Raw genomic sequence first — 20,890 nt, 5'->3', positions numbered from 1 at the left:
TTAAGTGTCTGAGTCTTGATCTCAGCTCAGTCATGATCTCACGGATTGTGGTATTGACCCCCACATCAGGCTCTGTACTGACAGCCTGGAGCCTGCTCGGGATTCTCTCTCTCTCTCTCTCTCTCTCTCTCTCTCTCTCTCTTTCTCTCTCTCTCTCCCCCTCTCTTGCCTCTCACCTACTCATATGCACACATGAACATGCTGCTTCTCTTTCAAAATAAATAAATAAACATTAAAAAATAAAAAAATAAAAATAAAGTGGAAAGTCAAAATCTACATAATCTTAACTAAACCCAAAATGGGTTGAGGAAGGACAGAAGTGAAAAGTATGCTAAAGACTTCATCATGATCATATGGGATTGGAGGGCATGGTCAGAGATACTGTTCATTTTCATTTTCTAGGCAAGAAATTTACATTTAAATATAATTATTTAAGAAATGATAAATAATAGGTATCTGCTTCCTTTCTTCACTAATGTCATTGTGAGAAAATTGGTGTACTGAAGACCATGCAGAAGCTCACACAATTGTGGGGCGCCTGGGTGGCTTAGTCGGTTAAGCGTCCGACTTTCGCTTAGGTCATGATCTCGCGGTTCGTGGGTTCGAGCCCCGCATCGGGCTCTGTGCTGACTGCAAGCGCGGAGCCTGGAGCCTATTTCAGAGTCTGTGTCTCCCTCTCTCTCTGACCCTCCCCTGCTCACGCTGTCTCTCTCTTCCTCTCTCTCCTAGCAGTAAATAAAAATATTTAAAAAAAAAAAAAGAAGCTCACACAATTGTTGAAGAGTTTAGTGCAGAGGTTCTAACAACTATTCTGTTTGGCTAGAATACAGGTTTTTTGTTTTTAATGAGCCAATAATTGATCTAAAAATAGTATTCAAATGCCATTGAACAATGAGATCTTGTAATGCTGGGGTTGTAGGCTAAAGTCGGTTGTATACAGCAATTCGTCAGAGTTGAGAATCAATTGTCCTTCTTCCAACCCGTAAGAAATGATCGATACCTTCCGAGGTTGCTACAGTGCTCATTTTAAACAATGCGGCCACTTGCCTTCAGACAGCTTTATGCTTGTCTTTTACTGCTTGTCCTTAGTGAGTGTTTGAATTTGTAACAGGGCACAGTGTTTTTATTTATTACAAATAAAATCACAATCTGTGTAATTCATACTTTCCTTTTTTCTTTCTTCTATTTTTTTTTTTTTTGCACATGGAAGTTACTAAGTAAATATTTGCAAAACTGCACTGAACTTTTTAGTCCTGACAACATGAAAGCAGTATTTCAAATACTGCTTCTTCCTGGAGTAGCTCACTTTGACATTTTAAAAGATGACATAGTTCCATATTCTATCAAGAAGAGATCATTTGATTTCAGGCAATGTGTACTGCTGAGGAAATTCTTATATTTTATTCTAAGGGAATGTAAACACTTTTTCTCCCATTGTGGAATAAGACATGTACTTGAAATTACAAACTACAAAATGAAATCTCTGCAGCAGATATGTATTAGTCTGTATTTATCCAAAGATAAATATGGAGATTTCTTTGAGAAAAAATGTTGTCAATAATCCCACTTTCATTAAGTTTGTATTTGTATGAAAAATCACCCTTTACTTTCTGCAGTATTCAAAGATATGATGTGATCATGCTATTATCCTTTCATGGGCCCTTGGCAAATATTAAGTAGTTCCTTAGGCATCCTGTTAGCCGTCTGCCTGTGGATATTCAAGTGGGGTGAAATATGTCCTCAAAAAATAATCTGTAAAATGGCAATATGGGTTTTGAAGTTGAAACTATACACTGTGAGAGAGACTAAGCTCTCACACAGGACTAGGAATTCCAATTTCCCTGAAATGAAGCTAATGAGAATTAGGCCTTCAAAAATGTCAAAAGTTTACTGAAAACCTTTATCATAACTGAAACAGGGATAGTAATGCTTCTTTAGAACATATTTTGAACTACCAGAATATAGTTAGTATACTTCTCTTGAGGACTATTTATTTGCTGTAAGGTAGAATAAAATATCTTTCATCATAACAGTATTAGTCAGTAGGCTAACTTACATGAAATACATCAGTATGTTCTCAAACTATCATTGTAAGTAAAAGTATCCTTAGATTTTGTAGTGGAAGCATATTTAATTATTTACCAGTAGTAGTTTGCACTAGATGTACTCTGCTTCTATTATGCAGCTTCTAAAAATACTTTTTCCCCCACTCTATACGTAGTACATGCTCATTAAATAAATTTTCTAAATAAGGGATGATAATGTCTATATCCCTGAAGATAGGGTTTGGGGGACCAGGAAATCACAATAATACACAAATTTGAGGTTTTCTGGTAGGCAAAATGTCCCTAGATTAGAAAAGTACAGATGATCTCTATTGACTACAGCACTTATAAATAGTATCACAAAAAAAAAAAATAAAAAAATCAAAGGAAGTAAATAAAAGGACCTCAAACCTAAAATAAAATATAATTTGTTACTGCTATCTAAACTCTTTAATACAATGAAATAATAGATTTAGGTAATGATCTTCAACAGTAAAATCATTGGGCAAAATTTTGATGATCCACTTTATAATAATAAACCAGACTGACATCACCTGAAACCATGATTAATCCTAATACCACAATAAATAAAATGCTGTCAATGGGAGGCAAGACATGATATAAGGAAACCTTAAATGCAACTGTTGTTCATGAGGAAAGCATGATCACTTGTATCACTAAAGGCAATATAAAAATAAATATTTGGCGGTAGGGTGGAAGTGTAAATGCTAAAGGGAAGAATTGTCATCTCAGGTGGTAGCGCACATTTTGCAAGCTTCTTTGGGAAGCCCTGTGTCTGACAGGTAACAGGAAGCATAGATTAGCGAAGACTGAAGAATACTTAGAATTTGATGGGGCAGAATTTAGCCTTATGAGGCTCATGAATGCACTAATATGCTGCAAGGAAAAAGCCGACACTTCCTGAGCTGGGAGCCTTGGTGGGTCAAGGGGAGAGGAAAGAGTAGCTGCCTCCAAGTCTTTAGAGAACCTAATAATCAATTGAAGCCATTAAAATCCTCCTCCCCCCACCCGCCCCGCCAAGTTTTGTACAATGAAAGTTCAATTTCCAATTAAACAACCTATTTCTTTAAATTAATCATTGATTTCTCAAATAAGCCACTCTCAATGATTTTTGGCGATGTCTGCATGTTTGCTTAATTCAGTTAGGTGGGGAAAAAAGTTTGTTTAAAAGAGGAACTTTTATTTTTTTTTACATTTTTCACTCAAGTATAATTAACATATAGTGCTATATCAGTTTCAGGTTTACAATATAATGATTGAACAAGTCTGTACATTACTCAGTATTCATCACGATAAGTGTACTCTTAATCCCTTTCACCTATTTCACCCATCTCCCACCCACCACCCCCTTGACAACCACCGGTTGTTATTTTTTTATATTTATGAGTTTGGTTTTTGCTTTTGATTTTTGTCTCTTTTATATCTTTGTTTTGCTTCTTAAATTCCACATACGAGAGAAATCATATAAAATCTGTCTTTCTCTGAATGAATTATTTCACTTACCATTATACTCCATAGTTTTATCCATGCTGGTGCAAATGACAATATTTCATTTTTTATGGCTTAGTAATATTCCATTGTGTATATATGTGTGTCTGTGTGTGTGTATACACATACTACATCTTCTTTATCCATTGAACTATGGGTGGACACATGGATTGCTTCCATAATTTGGCTATTGAAAATACTGCTGCAATAAACATAGCAATGCACGTATCTTTTTGAATTAGTGTGTTTGTATTCTTTTTTAAATTTTTAAAAATTTTTATTTAGTTTTGAGAGATAGAGGCAGTGTGAGTGGGAGAAGAGCAGAGAGAGAGGGAGACACAGAATCCAAAGCAGGGTCCAGGCTCTGAGCTGTCAGCACAGATCCCCACCTGGGGCTCAAACTCACAAACTGCAAGATCATGACCTAAGCCAAAGTTGGACGCTTAACTGACCAAGCTACCCAGGTGCCCCAGTGTTTTTTTTTATCCTTAGGGATAAGATTCCCATTAGGGATCATTTGCTAGATCATATAGTTATTCTATTTTTACTTTTTTGAGGAACCTCCATCCTATTTTCCACAATGGCTGTACAAGCTTTCATTCACACCATCAGTGCATGAGGGTTCCTTTTTCTCCACATCCTAGATATCACTTGTTTGTTTTCTGTTTTTTATTTTCACCATTCTGACAGCTGTGTGGTATATCTCATTGTGGTTTTGATGTGCATTTCCCTGATGATTAGTGATGCTGAATATCTTTTCATATGTCTGTTGGCCATTCGTATGTCTTCTTTGGAAAAAATGTCCACTGAAGTCCTCTGCCCATTTTTTTTTTTTTTTGGATTATTTGTTCTTTTGCTGTTGAGTTGTAGAAGTTTCTTATATATTTTGAATATTAACCTTTCATTGGATATATCATGTGCAAGTATATTTTCCCATTCAGTAGGTTAACTTTTCTGTTTTGTTGATTGTTTTCTTCACTGTGCAGAAGTTGTTTTGTTTGTTTAGTTTAGTTTTGTTTTGTTTTGGTTTGGTTTGTTGTTTTGTTTTGGGGTAGTCCCAATAGTTTAATTTGCTTTTGCTTCCCTTGCCAAAAAAGACTATCTAGAAAAAACTTTCTATAGCTGATGCCATATATATAGATTATTGCTTATAGTTTCTTGTAGAAATGTTATGGTTTCAGATCCCACATTCATGTCTTTAATACACTTTGAGTTTATTTTTGTTTATGATGTAAGAAAGTGCCCACTTTTATTCTTTTGCATGTAGTTGTCTTATTCTCCCAACACCATTTGTTGAAGAGACTTTCTTGTTTCCTTTGCATATTCTTGCCTCCTATGTCAAAGATTAATAGACCATAAAAGTATGGGTTTATTTCTGTTCCTTCTATTCTGTTTCACTGACTATGTATCTTTTTTTTATGCTAGTGTCGTACTCTTTTGAGTTCTACAACTTTGTAGTGCATTTTGAAATCTGGGATTGTAATACCTACAATTTTGTTCTTCTTTTTCAAAATGTATTTGGCTCTTTCGGATCTTTTGTGGTTCCATAAAAATTTTAGGATTATCTGTTCTAGTTCTGTGAAAAATGCTATCAGTATTTTGATAAGAATTGCATTAAATAAGTAGACTTTTTTGGATAGTGTGGACATTTTAACCAGTTGTTCTCCCAACCCATGAACATAGAATATCTTCCCGTTTATTTTGTGTCGTCTTCAATTTCTTTCATCAATGTTTTATAGTTTTCAGAGTACAGATCTTTAACTCCTTGGTTAAATTTATCCCTAGATATTTTATTCTTTTTGGTGCAATTGTAAATGAGAAATATCCACAAGTACATTAGAAGAAACTTAACAGTACCTCAAAGAAGAAGTCAATTCATGTGTCTTTGGTATTTTTTTAATAATAAGGTGTCATCCTTTCAACTCTTTTTGTTTCTTAAAACTTTATATACAACTGCTAACATACTTTTATACTCTTTTAATTTCAAATGTAATCTCTATTACATTCAAAATCTAAAACTATAATTTGCTTTTTCTTCTTTATCTTCAAATCTGAACTTTATAGTCCATAATTTCCTTCCGATTAAATTCTTTCTTCTACCTAAGTTTCCTTGGTATGTGCTACAGCCTAAACCAGTTATTCATATCATTCACCCTCAAGATAGAGACTTTTTTTAAATGTTTTATTTATTTCTGAGAGAGAGAGAGAGAGAGAGAGGAAGTGAGAGAGAGAGAGAGGCAGCGTGAGCAGGGGAGGGTCAGAGAGAGAGGGAGACACAGAATCAGAAGCAAGTTCCAGGCTCTGAGCTAGCTGTCAGCACAGAGCCCGATGTGGGGCTCGAATCCACAAACTGTGAGATCATGGCCTGAGCTGAAGTTGGACGCTTAACCGACTGGGCCACCCAGGCGCCCCTAGAGACTCTTAACTATAAGCTGTATATATATAACTCATGAATATATGTATTTATAAATATAAATATATGATACTTTATATCATATAATACATATAAGTATATGTATTATAAATATATATATTTAAAACTCATATATATGTATATATATATAAATTATAACTTTTTTCCTATGTGATGTAAGCTGTTAGTGTAGCAGAAGATTCAAGGTGTGATATAGTCCTTCTTTTACTGAGTCTTCCAGAGTTGCCCTTAATTCTTCATTCTTCCCTCTAGCCTTCTTACTCCCAGCTATATTCTTTCAAAACAGAGGCTTCCTACTCTGGAACTGAAGCAAACCTTTCCCTATATCTAGTACATCTATGGAGTCATGGCATAACACTCATCTATTTCCCCATGTGGTTTGGGATACAACATTACTACTAACAATGGCAATGGTGAAAATATATGTCATGTGGAAAACTGTGCAGAAAGTTCCCAACCTAACTGATCCTTCCAGCAGCCTCATGAGAGAGGTTCTATGATTCACTCAATTTTTAGATGGAGAAACTGGAACTTAATGTAGTTTACTGAGTTGCTCAAGAGGAACAGCTAATAAATAGGGTGCCCTAGATTTGATCTTGGATCAACTTGGCTCTAAGAATCCATGTTTGCATGTTCCCCTACCTCCTGTATGTTCCTTATACAAGCTATGTAGGACTGAATGCTTATTTTGGACACTACAAACAATGGTGTGTGTCTTGATAGCTAGTTAAACTGAAAACTCTGTGTGCAGGTAACTGTTCCTACATCTGGAAACCTGAACCTACAGTCCAGATTCCATTTATTCATTAGACTCCCATCTAGGCTTGGCTTTCCTTAAATGCTCTTACCCATTCCTGGTATCATACTCTCCCTGGGAAGCCATCATGCCAATGCCCAATGCAAATGGATTGGAACCAATGTGTCAATAGGAATGTTCAGGTTAATCAAATTAAAGCAAACAGAGTATGCTCATTCTGCTTTCTCTATACCATCTAATAAAAACAAACTTCAGCCTTATGTTTGTAGTTAATATTTTATTCTTCCTGTTTTTAGTCAATCCCTTTCTATCATAAATAACATCACTGCTTTTTGGTAATTCCCCTGTGGCCACCCACACTAATTGACCTTTAATGGAATATCCTCAGAAATTAGTCTTTAGACACCATATAAGCTAGACAAAGCACAGTATTCAAATTGCAGATAATTTCTTAAGCATTTTGAAATTAATAACTTCACATTCTAACTTACACTATGACAACACCACCTCATTTTCCTAAGATCTTTTTCTATTTCCCACAAACAGGCTTGAAAAGAAAAAAAAAATAAGAGTAAAAAAGAGAAAGCAAATCACTAAATATAATTTTACTGTTACCATATGAACAAGTTTATATCCAAAATTTTATTTTGAATATATTTACATAAGTGTTTCCTATGTTATTGCCTACTCTTAGAAAAATATTTTAATGGATGCATAATTTTCTATCAAGAACAAATACTACCATTTACTCAACTCTTCCTATTGCTTAGTATTTAGGCTATTATTAATTTTTTGCTTTTACTACTATATATTTATGCAATAAATGTCTTTATATATAAAACCACTTATGTTATTAGAAACAGATTTCGAGTTCAAAATTAACTAGGTCAATTGATACAAACATTTTAAAAACTCATCTCATATTTAAATATTCTTAAGACTAAGGATATTATTTTTCACTAATTACAAAAACATATATTCAATCATTCTGGCCATTCCAAAATGAGCTAGAAGTACAGAAATTATTACTGTACAGTATAATTGTAGTGTACAGTTGTGTGATCTTTGGTCAGTTATTTAAACTCTCTGTTACTCTGTTTCTTCAGATGTAAAAATGGGAATAACCACAGCACTTAACAGTTAAGGGTTATTGTTTGTATTACATGAGTTCATAACTGTCTAGAATAAGGTCTGGCTTATAGTAAACACTGAATAAGTATTTTTACTTGAAATTACCAGTACTATACCATAATTTTGTACTTTGTTTTTAATCAGTAGATATCTTCATTAACAGAAAATATATTGGTTAGTAGCAGTCACAAAGAAACTTTTGCTTAATTTAATTTTTAAAAGATTGTCTCCTCTTTACTATGGATTACCCTGGCTAAATGTTATCTTAACTCCATAACTGCTGTATCTGGTTTTAAAATAGCCACTATCATGCAACACAGGTGACTGTAATATCCCACAGTCAAGTAAGAAATGCTAAATACCATTGTAGGATTTCACAATTAGAATAAAATTTAAAATTAAAGCATTCATTTCACTCCACACCCAAATAAGAAAATAATCCAGTGAAGAAATGGACAGGAGACATGAACAGACACTTCTCCAAAGAGGACATCCAGATGGCCAACAGACACATGAAATGGTGCTCAGCATCCCTCATCATCAGGGAAATGCAGATCAAAACCACACTGAGATACCACCTCACTCTGGTCTGAGTGGCTAAAATGAACAAATCAAGAGACTAGAGATGCTGGCGAGGATGTGGAGAAATGAGCACCCTCCTACACTGTTGGTGGGAATGTAAACTGGTGCAGCCCCTCTGGAAAACAGTGTGGAGGTTCTTCAAAAAATTAACAATAGAACTCCCCTATGACCCAGCAATAGCACTGCTAGGAATTTACCCAAGGGACACAGGAGTGCTGATGCATAGGGGCACATGTACCCCAACATTCATAGCAGCACTCTCCACAACAGCCAAATCATGGAAAGAGCCTAAGTGTCCATCAACTGATGAATGGATCAAGAAGATATGGTTTATCGATACAATGGAATACTACACAGCAATGAGAAAGAATGAAATCTGGCCATGTGTAGCAATGTGGATAGAACTTGCGGGTGTTATGCTGAGCAAAATAAGTCAGGCAGAGAAAGACAGATACCATATGTTTTCATTTATAGGTGGATTAGGAGAAACTTAACGGAGGACCATGGGGGAGGAGAAGGGGAAAAATAGTTGGGGAGAGGGAGGGAGGCAAACCATGAGAGACTCTTGAATGCTGAGAACAAACTGGGGGGGGGTGGGGGAGAAGGGAAGTGGGGTGATGGGCATGGAGGAGGGCACTTGTTGGGATGAGCACTGGGTGTTATATGGAAACCAACTTGACAATATACTATGAAAGAAAAAATAAATAAAATAAAAAAGCACCTGGGTGGCTCAAAAAAAAAAAAAAAGAAAAGAAAAGAAAAGAAAAGAAAAAGAAAAGAAAAGAAAAGAAAATCTTTTCAAAATCTTAAGGAAGGCCAAATTTTTTTTGTCTGATAGATTCTAAGGCAAACTAATACATAATTATATTTTCATGTTCATTTCAGGCTTTTCTCCCAATTTTTCCCCATTTAAATGTGTTCCCAAAGTTAAAATGACTCTGTAATTTTCAGATTTGTGTGGATTCAGTTAAAGCACCATTTATACACAGATATATAAATATATTTAATGTATAAAAATGTTTACATTGGGACACCTTGGTGGCTCAGTTGGTTAAGGGTCTGACTCTTGATTTTGGCTCAGGCATGATCTCAGGGTTCATGGGGTTGAGTCTGAGTTGGGACTGTCAGGGCTGATAGTGCAGAGTCCGCATGGGCTTCTCTCTCTCCGCTCTCACTGCCCCTCCCCCTGCTCACACTCTTTCTCAAAATAAATAAATAAACATTAAAAAATTAAATTTATTTCTACATATAGTCAAACCTCAGGTTACAAGTAACTTGTTTCTGTGAGTGTTCTGCAAGATGAGCAAACATTTCTAATAAACTTTAACTTGATAGGCGAACCATTTCTTGCAATATGAGTAGTATGTGATACCGAATGTCACATGATCACAACTGAGCCAATGGTTCTCCTCTCTCGTGCACACGCCCTCTCCCTCTCTCTCACTGCAGGATTGTGGGTGATCGTCTCCCTTGCTTGGACTCTTAGTCTCAGGCCATGGTGTTTGCCAGAAATCACTGACTTTTCAGAACGCTGGAAGGTGCCCACAACTGGCACTAGTGTATTTTTTGTCACTTCCAGGCACCTATGGACAGTCCTTTGCTTTTCCACACATTTCCACACAAGAGTAAGCTTGGGAATATTTTGCTTCATTCTAGAGCAAGTTGCCAGCAGATAGAGACTCTTTCCTCTGCTGTCTTTTTGCAGTTACATTAAACATATTATAACAGTATATGACAAAAGTTTATTAACGCTGCATTGGTGTCAACATCCTTGTGAGCATACGCAATGGCCCCCATGCAGAAAAAGATTCCATTGAGCAAACAGATAGCAGTGATTCCGTTAGTGATCGTGAAAGCTGTCCTACACAATAGCCCTCTTCTCTCTTATCTCCCTCACACTAGCCACAAAGTTTTCAAAGGTTGATTTTTTATTTTTCTTTATATTTTGTATTTTCTTTATTGTTTGTATTATATTACTGTGTTATACTTATTTTAGGTAATTTTTTTTGAGTTGTAGAACGAATCATCTGAGTTTCCATTCTTAATTCTTACCATAATTTCCGGAGAAATTCATTTTGATACACGAGTGCTTTGGATGACAAGCATGTTTCCAGACTGAATTGTGCTCCCAAACCAAGGTTTTATTGTATAAAATGAAATGATGTTTCTATTTCATTCAAAAGTTTTCAGATATTAGTAAAAAAAATAGTATTAACAGAAGTTAGGATCTTTGTTTACCATTTGTTTTGGAGATCTGGATTTTTTCCAGCAAAAGTAACAACATCATATGTTTGCTTACTATAAACGGTTTTATTACAGAAATCCAAAAATACTATTGATTTTTATGTAAGTGGGGGTGGCTCGTTTGGCAGAACATGCAACTCTTGATCACATGGTTGTGAGTTCAAGCCTCACATTGGGGGTGGAACCTACTTAAAAAATATATGTAGCTGGAATTACTGTTACTACTTAACTCAAAAGTGTATCTTAGTTGCATATTTTTAAAAATAAATGTGTTGGGACGCCTGGGTGTCTCAGTCAGTTAAATGTCCAACTGTTGGTTTCAGCTCAGATCATAATCTTCTGGTTTGTGGGATTGAGACCTGCATTGGTCTCAGAGCCTGTTTGGGATTGGTGTTCTCTCTGTGTCTCAAAATAAATAAGTAAAATGAAAAATAAATAAAATAAAATAAGTAAAAATAAAAATATATTTGTTGTAACAAATGGGTAGTCACCAGAATATGAAAGGTAAATTGAGAGCAATAAACTGTGCTGAAATAAGTGATATGTTTTCAATTAAATAAATAATTTAGATAAGCTTTTCTTTCTCAGAACTGTAAGGTTTAATTGAATATCTATCTTAATTTTAAAATGCCTACAGTTTTAATAATTACATTCCCCCCCCCCCCCACACACACACACAACTCTTGTGCAAAAATAAACTGCCTATTCCTTTTCCTAATTCAAATTTTCAGTTTAGCCCAATTCTTAACTTGCTAGTGGTGGATTTCCATTTTCTTAATGTTTCAAGGTCTCCTCCCTGTCTAGGGTCTAGAATTTGGAGTCTGACAGAATTTTGCCAAAACATAGGAGGAGGAGACCTAACTCCTGTTTCATTATGGCTGTCACTCTGGTGCTCCTTTCTACAGCATGCAGTCTAGTAGAGTCGTTTTCCCTCTGGGAGCCAAAGAGGCTCTGGATGGGCTCAGAGAGGCCCTTGCAGCAGGCTTCCCCACAGAGGGGACCTTCCATTACAGATTCCTTCATTTACTTCTCTAGTTCTTACATGCAGACATTCTGTAAGCACACATCCACATCAGAAGAAGATGGACACAGTTTGCTCCTCCTAAAATAATACGAACACATAGAAGGAAAACAATCTTAAGGCCCTTCTGCATCTCAGTCTGAGGAAGCTTTTCTTGTCACTTTGAGTTAGGTCTCTACACCCTCCCTCCTTAGCATCACTTTCTGACTTTCCCTCTAGTGCCTTTATCTTCTAAATCCAAAATAGTCTTAGGAGGATAGGGTGTCTCTAACTTATCTTTAAAAATGCTATTTTTTGAGGCCTCTGGGTGGCTCAGTTGGTTAAACGTCTGACTCTTGGTGTCGGCTCAGGTCATGATCTCAGTTCCTGAGTTCCAGCCCAGCATGGGGTTCTGCACTGACAGGGCGGAGCCTGCTTGGGATTCTCTGTCTCCTTCTCTCTCTGCCCCTCCCCTGCTTGCTATCTATTTCTCTGTCAAAATAAATAAATAAACATTTGAAAAAAATGCCATTTTTTTTTCTGTTACGTGATAGGGAGAGGTAAAAGCTGCTAAAGAAAGTGAACCCCAAATCACAACTATAAAGATTGCAGAGGTGAAAATAATTCCATTTTGCAACTCTTCTACAACAGTGAGGACACAACAAAAAGAGTTAATAACTCAAGGAATTGTGTTGCCACCCATCTTGTCTTAAACCCCTCTGTACTTTTAAACAAAATAATATAGTAAATAGTGCACATAACATTACAACTATTTCAATATAATGGAGAGAAATAGAGACTATAGTCCCTGGATTGACTTGTAAGGACAATTTTCTTAATCACTGTTGTTTGCACAGAGAGATAAATAATTCAGAGATGAAGGAAAGAGCTTTCAGAACAAAGGTATCCAGTTTCTGTGCTTGAAATTGTTTCAATGCTTGAAATTGCTTAAACCTGCAATCCACAGGACCATGGCTGCAGGTAAAATAGGTGGGTTTTTTTTTTATTTGGCCAATAAACAATAGATAAAAATATTGCTCACCTACTCTTTTTAGAAAGTGGGCTTTAATATTCTAATAATGGCTAGGGGAAGGCACTAAAGAAAAAAAATAATTAAAATGACTACAGATACAGTGTGCCTGAAAAAGGAAAGATAATTGAGAAGAATGAAACCAAGCTAAATCAAAGTGAACACCAGTCAGGGACAGTAAGATTAGCTTCTCTTTCTAGGATCAGATTTGGCAATTTTTCACATAAAAACAAATTCTTGACAACTGTAGACAATTTTCATTCCAACTACTCCAGTATATTGTTAGTTATGTGCTCATAAAGCTTTGTAGTAACTACTCTTCTTTTTTGGCCTCGGAATTCTCTTTTGTCTTCTATAAAATGGAAATTGTAACACTCAAAAATCCCTTTGGGATCTGCAGACAAAGCATTCTATAGCTGTTAAATATTAACTATAGCTATTAACATAAGACCATTTACATAGCTTCTATAAAAATCTCAAAGTTTTTTTTAATGTTTATTTATTTCTGAGAGTGCAGCAGGGAGGGACCCTGAGAGAGGGGGAATGAGGATCCGCAGCAGGTTCCATGCTGACAGGAGAGAGACTGGTGCAGCCTCCAACTCAGGAACCATGAGATCATAAATTGAGCAAAAGTCAGATACATAGCCACCTGAGCCATCTAGGTGCCCCCAAAAATCCCAAAGTTAAAAAAAATGCTAGACTACTTAAAATGAAAATAATGAGAAGAAAAACGGAAGCCTTCAGTCCAAATTGTAGTTTTCATAGTTTTGTATTGAATAATGGACAGGCTATCAAAAGAAGAAAAAGAAAAAAGCAAGCAAGCAAGCAAGCAAGCAAGCAAGAAAGAAATCTACCATGAAGGTTTCTCTTCCAAAGGTTTGTAAACAAACATGAGCTACTGTAGAATTTGAGAAAACCATTTGAGAAAACCATGTCTTCTTTTCTAGAGATAACATGTATTTTATGTGTTACTCTATGAAAAGGTCACTGTCCAAATTGGATTCAGAGTATCTTTGACTTCAATGAACACTTACTCCATTCTGTGCTATGCATTCAGTTGTACTATTTTTGTCATGAAAATGGTATGCTTATTTCAAAGTGGAAACAGCAATTTTAACCACCAACATTATCTCTGTATATCAAGAAAACTATTATATAAATTTCTGGTGAAAGTACTGATGCGAAATTAAATGCATTCTATTTGATGTCTTAGTCGTCATATTTCTAGGTTCATAACCTCTTAGTTTTTCCATTGGAGTTTTGCTTAGGTTTTAAGTGAGAGATCCATCATTGTTCAGCAAAATCAGTATAATCAGTATTGAGAAGCCTCTCAGAACCCCAGACTCTGACATCAAGGGAAGATGTGAGAAAATAAAAGATTCCTAATATGTGGTAATAATTTTCAGCCAAACCACTCAGCAATCTTAATAAGAGTGGTCAGTTCTAAGAGTGAAGATAAAATTAAGATGATCATATGTTAAATTATAAAGCTTATAAAATAGTGATATTATTTTGCACTCACCAAAAAAAATGCATCAAGAGGTCTCCTGAGTAAAATATTAACAATGAGTAACTGCTCTATATTTCAAAGATCTATATTCAATTTGCTTTTCTCAGTATGGTCTTGACTTTAAGATTAAGCATGGGGCACTTTTATTTCTAAGTGATGAATCCAAGACAACAATCCATTTCTTTTCCCTAAATATCATTTTTTCAAAAACTGGTTGGACTGAAAATGGGTAAAAGTTTCAATGGCCACAGGGCTCTGATACTCAGACCCCAAACTACATCATTATTGCAAGAGGGACTCGTCCTCAGCTACGTATGATCAATGCATAGCTTCCACTGGGTTATCTCGGCTTTCTTAGGAAAGGCTTATCTACAGGCATACTTCATTAAATTCTGGAAGCCTCCTGGCTCTCCTGTGTAAGTGCTGTATATGGAAATGTCACCATGAACAAAGGCCTAAACGCACAATGATGAGCTCAGTAACAAATTAGATTTATGGCAATAAGAAAATAGTCTTCCTGGGCCACAGGTCCTTAGGTATAAAATGAGCAGATTGTACAGATCAGAGGTTCCTCAAATCAGTTATGCTTCAGTATTGCTTGAAAAGCTTCATAAAATTACAGATTCTTGGCCTTATCCCATATTATCATTTTAGAAATCACCTACCACAGAGCACAGAAATGTGTATCTTCTAGGAGCTTAAAGATGAGCTTTGGATTTGGATTTGTGGATGATACCTAAAGTCTCCTTCATTTTAAAAATACTATGAATAAAAACATAAAAAAGAAATAAAATAACAGCTATACATATAAATTTGTACATCTTAAATTTATACATCTTTTTACAACTTCTTACTGCTTTTTGTCAGATGCCTTACCATGCATAATATTTTTTAGTTTATGTATAATATTTTATTTAATTTATCCCCCCACCCCATCAGGTAGTGTTGTTTTGTGTGACAGATTACAACACGCCCTACCTACTCAGGTACATATGGCTATATGTGGAACAGCCAATATTTAACCCCACAACTGTCTGACTGTAAGATTTTGTATTATTATTGTTATCGCTATTCTTATTATCATGCACTGTCTCTCTATTTAGTTTCCTAAAACACCTGATGGATGGAATTGGGGGAGGGGTACCAAACATTACCGTATTAACACAATATCACTCTCAAAAAATGGTTGCAATAAAAAAATAAATGTCTTAGCAAAGCAAAAGAAACAATGAAGAAAGAAGAAAGAAAGGAAGGAAGGAAGACAGGGGAGGGGGGGAGAAGTCAGGTTGTTTATGAGCACCTGCAAAAATCTGATAAAAAACCTGCCTCTCTGGAAAGTCAATTTGACTCAACTACATAATGCTCCCCAAAACATTATTTCATTGTCAATTCATAAGGTGTCTATGTGTAATAAAATAAGTCAATGAAAACTAATTTAAAAATAAGGAACAGAATAAAATTCTGTTGTATTAATTAACTATTCTTTTAGCAAAAGACAATTCAGCCAAAGTATTAAAGGTATATTTATTATCTCATATGTTTTTTTCTGACAAAGTCAGTTTGGGTGGACTGTGATCGGCTCTAGGTTTATGACAATAAACAAGGCAAAGTATTCATGGAACCTAGAATATACAAAGACAGGGGCCAATAGTAATAGTATTTTGTCAGGATTGCATTATTAAAGAACAATAGTAACATTTACAAGGTGTTAATAGGGCATTTGACTTAATAGTTTGATATTTGCTGATGGCTTTTAGGAGGAACTCCTCCATGTTTACGTTTTACTTTGCATCTAGGCAAATGATAAGAAAAACTAGGTGCAATTTACTTTGGCACTGGTAGAAAATTCAAAGCACAGAAGCCTTTGCCTCTTTTAAATTCATCAAGTATGAAAATTCTCAAACTGGTCCTATACTTTAACTGTAACAGAAACTGCAAGCTAATTTCTTTTTCTTGCTCTTTCAACCCATCTTCAGACTAGCTTGCAGGGATTTCCTGCAAAACCAGAGACACCCCACTGTGTAAGTGATAAATCTAGTTAGCACTTCTTAGTGTGGTGTGTTGTCCTCAGTCTCAATATTCAAATCAGATTTTGAGTAGGGGTTCATAGAATATTCCAAACAAAGAGAGATACAGGAAGGGCCTCTTGCCCAGGGCAGGGCATTCCTGTTATTACATGGAAGAAAAACTACAAAAAATAATGTATACAGAACTAATATTGCAACATTTCTTTTCTCTGGAAATTTATTTAACAATGACAACAACAAAAACTTGAATAACATATTTGAACACTCCATTTCTTGCTAAAACAACCCAGAAATCTAATAGGAAAAAAAAGTCTATAAAATCATTGTACATCAGAGGATAATCCAATCCATACATTTGGTACAATGAAGACTTCTGGTAGTAACGGTGGCAGGTACAAACAGAGAATCTGCACTAGCCCATTGTGAAGAATTTTCTTAGGGTAACGTAAGAGGAAAAAGAATAGTGATGTCTTCTCTCATAACCCACCCCCACTTATCCTTGCCCTGCAATCCTCTGAATGAAGGTCCATTTTAACCTGATGGACCGAGGAAGATAACAGAATGAACATTTAGGAAAAATAGCTACAAAGGATATGAAAATGCTCAAAAATTTGGTCCAAAGTAAATATTTAGCTTAGGACAAATATTCCAAATATTAAAGACACTGAAATAAACATTTGCATAACCCATTAGGAAAAACTAAGTCAAAGAATTCCTGCGCTGCAAAGAAGGCATTTAAAAGGAATTGGTACTGTGAAAAAAAATTGTGGAAATCAGAGGACTTTTAACCAATTTAGTATAAATAAAATAAGAACTCAAGAATATGACAACAAAGTTGATGGAGAAGAAGAATATAAGCACTAATAGTAGAAACTTTCACTCAGTTAAGGAAGGGACTTGAATATGTATATTAAATGGGACCAGTGAGTTTCAGAAAGAATTTATGGGTGAAGATTCACACCAAAACAAATTCAGATCAAAAGTTTTGTTTCAAAGTTAAATTTTAAAATTCTACAAACTTCTAGACATATCATTTTTACCAGGAAATGGAATAAAACTACACTTATCTATACAACTAAGTGCTAAAAGACAGACCTATATGTTTGAAATAGAAAAGAAGACGGTCCTAGAAAAGTTCCACCAGCCTAATTACCCTTCAATTACATGGTCATTTTCAGACTTGAAAATCTGAAAATATATACTGATCATATAGTCCTATGAAAACAATTAGTTGTGAAAGTAACCGAGACAAATGGGGAGAATAATCCAAATTAAAGATTTTAAGAAAGGGAAACTCAAGGTACCAAAAAAACCTGTTAAGCTAGGAAATTGCATAATTAAGAGTTAGATCTAAATAAGCATTAAAATAATATTTTTGCACCAGGTTAAATCCATAGCTGCAATTTTATTCCTTATGTGTGTATGTGTGTGTTACTAGTAATATATTAAACTCAGGCTGTAAGCTTTTCAAATCACAAGAAAAAAATAGAACTGGATTTTTTGGATAAAAATTTTGGAAATAATTTAAGCATTTCTTTTTCAAAAACCCAAGAAGTAAATAAAATTGTATCCAAAGCATTTGGAGAAATAGTATAAATTAGGCTGAATATTTGAATAAAATGGATGTCACTAAAATTGTGTGTTAACAAAGTAAATAAGAGTAGAAGTTAAGATTGAGATAATATTATGGAGAAAATCCTGAAAATATGTTAAAATACTCCAAAGATAAATGAACATGAAGTCTTTATGGCAAAAATCTATGAAATCTCTAAGGGATGGATTTAAAATAGTATTAGTTTCTATAATTAATTTCTATAAAATATTAAGTTTTGTGAAAGCTAGAATAGGTTTAGAAAATTTTGGGATGATTTCCAATCCATCATTAGGAAATAAAGTGACATTTTTGTGTTTATGTAGAGTTTTTTGTTTTGTTTCTTTTTTGTTTTTGCTTTTATAGTTTGTTCCTTTTATTTTAAGGGTAGAAAATGATATAGTAATGTATGGAAGCTGATCCAGTATATATGTCACCAAGGCTATAACCATTATCTGCCCCATAAATCAGCTACCTAGAAACTGCACTTGCCAAGGCCATTAAAATTATCACACTTTTTCACATTATTATCAAAGGAGACAGAGAAGGCACCACTATAGAAGAAATACTGCATCAGGAAATGCCAACCATTTTCATAAGGAGGGCACACACAACACTGAAAATAAAAAAAAATTCCATAAATTTGAAGTTAGTCACTGCAAAGTTCATAGTGGATAGGAAGTGTGGAATTATCCCTATCTGTACTGAATTCCATCTTTATCTCTCCCACCAAAATCCATCTGCTTCATCTTGTAAAACTTCTTAAAATTTTCTAGTCTATGAAAATGCTAATTTAATAGATGTTACAAATGTTCCCTCTTACTTGTTATATCTCACATTTTATTAGTTTAATAAAAAACCAAGTTAATATCATGGAAATATTGGCATTATTTGTATGCTCACAGAAACCTATATTATCTTCTTCCAATTAAACAGTTTCTTAAAGTAGTAGTTTAAATAACATCTGTTCTAGAATTTGGCCATATGATTTACTACCTCTTTATTAAAATAATATTCACATTAACTTTTCTTAATAGTTTATGCTCCGTCTTCTTATAAATAAGCTCATTCATAGGGTAATATATTTACCAACATTTTCCCTCAACTCCACTTATAAGATTCTCTTCAGTTTATGTATTTGATCTTGAGAAAGTACATAAATAAGAAGTAAGAGTTCACAGACACGGTTTCAATATTCTTTTTCTTAAACCAGGCATTAAGTACCATGAGAACCCAGTCTCAACCTACTGTAGTGTTTTTAATTGTTGTGTTTCAGGTAAATGAGTATAGTCACCATTACAGTTATATAATACCATAATTATAATTACAGTAATTATGATATTTCTCCTTTTACTCTTTTAGATATTTAAATAATGATTTATTTTTTTATGTTTATTTATTTTAAAGAGAGAGAGAGAGAGTTAGTGGGGGAGGGGCAGAGAGAGAAGGAGGAGACACAGAACCCGAAGCAGGTTACAGGCTCCAAGCTATCAGCACAGAGCTCAATGTGGGGCTTGAACCAACAAACCGTGAGATCATGATCTGAGCCTCAGTCAGACCCTTAACTGGCTGAGCCATCAAGGTGCCCCATGATATTAAATAATATTAAATAAAAACACAACTTAACATATTTAGAGTATATGTTATTTTATTTTAAATATTATTTAAATATACCTAATACTCCATATACTGTTTATTTTCATATAAAGCAGATTATACACCTGTCACACAGAAGAAGAATTTTATCTAGGCTTGTAAATATAAATACCATATCTTGTATTATTGGATTCTTTAACTCTGTATAATTACTTAATCAGTATTATCAATTTATTTCTCTTAAACTGACAATTAATACTTAAAAGGCTAAAATTGTTATGTTTATTACGTGAAACCTACTTCTCATATTGCACTGCTTTTCTGATATCAGCTTTTACCTGGGTACCTAAGTTAGAAATTCCTAATTCATGTTTGGCACTTCTCCAACTTGAGTCACATTCAATATGTTATCACATTCTTTCTACTTGACATGATAAACATACCTTTATTGTTTTCATATTTTCTTCTCCTTAATATCATTGGCAATTTTATCTTTGTTCTATTTTTATTTCACCATTTTTAAAGCTTTATGTTCAATTTATATTCTTAGTTTCTAATCCATATATTTTTCTGGAAATGTTTAATATTAATGATTAAAATATTTTCCTCCCAAACTAGAACAAAAAAATACCAAGAAATAAAAACCTTAGTATTCTTTTATAATTAATTAATTAATTTTTCTTTCATAGTTTATTGTCAAGTTGGTTTCCATATAACACCCAGTGCTCATCCACACAAGTGCCCTCTTCCATGCCCATCACCTCCTTCCTCTCTCCCCCATCCCCATCAGCCCTCAGTTTGTTCTCAGTATTTAAGAATCCCTTATGGTTTGCCTCCCTCCAACTCCTTAACTATTTTTTTCCCCTTCCCTTCCCATATGGTCCTCTGTTAAGTTTCTTATGTTCTACATATGAGTGAAAACATATGATATCTGTCTTTCTCTTCCTAACTTATTTCACATAGCATAACACCCTCAAGTTCCAAGTTCTAACCACGTTGCTACAAATGGCCAGATTTCATTCTTTCTCATTGCCATGTAGTATTCCACTGTATAGATAAACCACATCTTGATTAATTCATCAGTTGATGGACACTTAGGCTCTTTCCAATGATTTGGCTATTGTTGAAAGTGCTGCTATGAACATTGGGGTACATGTGCCCCTATGCAGCAGGACTCCTGTAACCCTTGGGTAAATTCTTAGCAGTGCTATTGCTGGGTCATATGGGAGTTCTATTGTTAATTTTTTGCAAATAAAACCACACTGAGATACCACCTCATGCCGGTCAGAGTGGCTAAAATGAACAAATCAGGAGACTATAGATGCTAGCTTTCTTTTATTTCCATCTAATACCACTTTCTACACCATTATTTATCATGTTGCTATATTCTGGAATTTTTGAGCTTGGCATTAAACTTTAAAAAGTTAAAACATC

The sequence above is a fragment of the Hyaena hyaena genome, unplaced genomic scaffold, assembly GCF_003009895.1.
Source record: "Hyaena hyaena isolate Hyena2069 unplaced genomic scaffold, ASM300989v1 scaffold_1067, whole genome shotgun sequence".
NCBI classification, from domain to species: domain Eukaryota; kingdom Metazoa; phylum Chordata; class Mammalia; order Carnivora; family Hyaenidae; genus Hyaena; species Hyaena hyaena.
Note: the sequence above shows the minus strand (reverse complement) of the source record.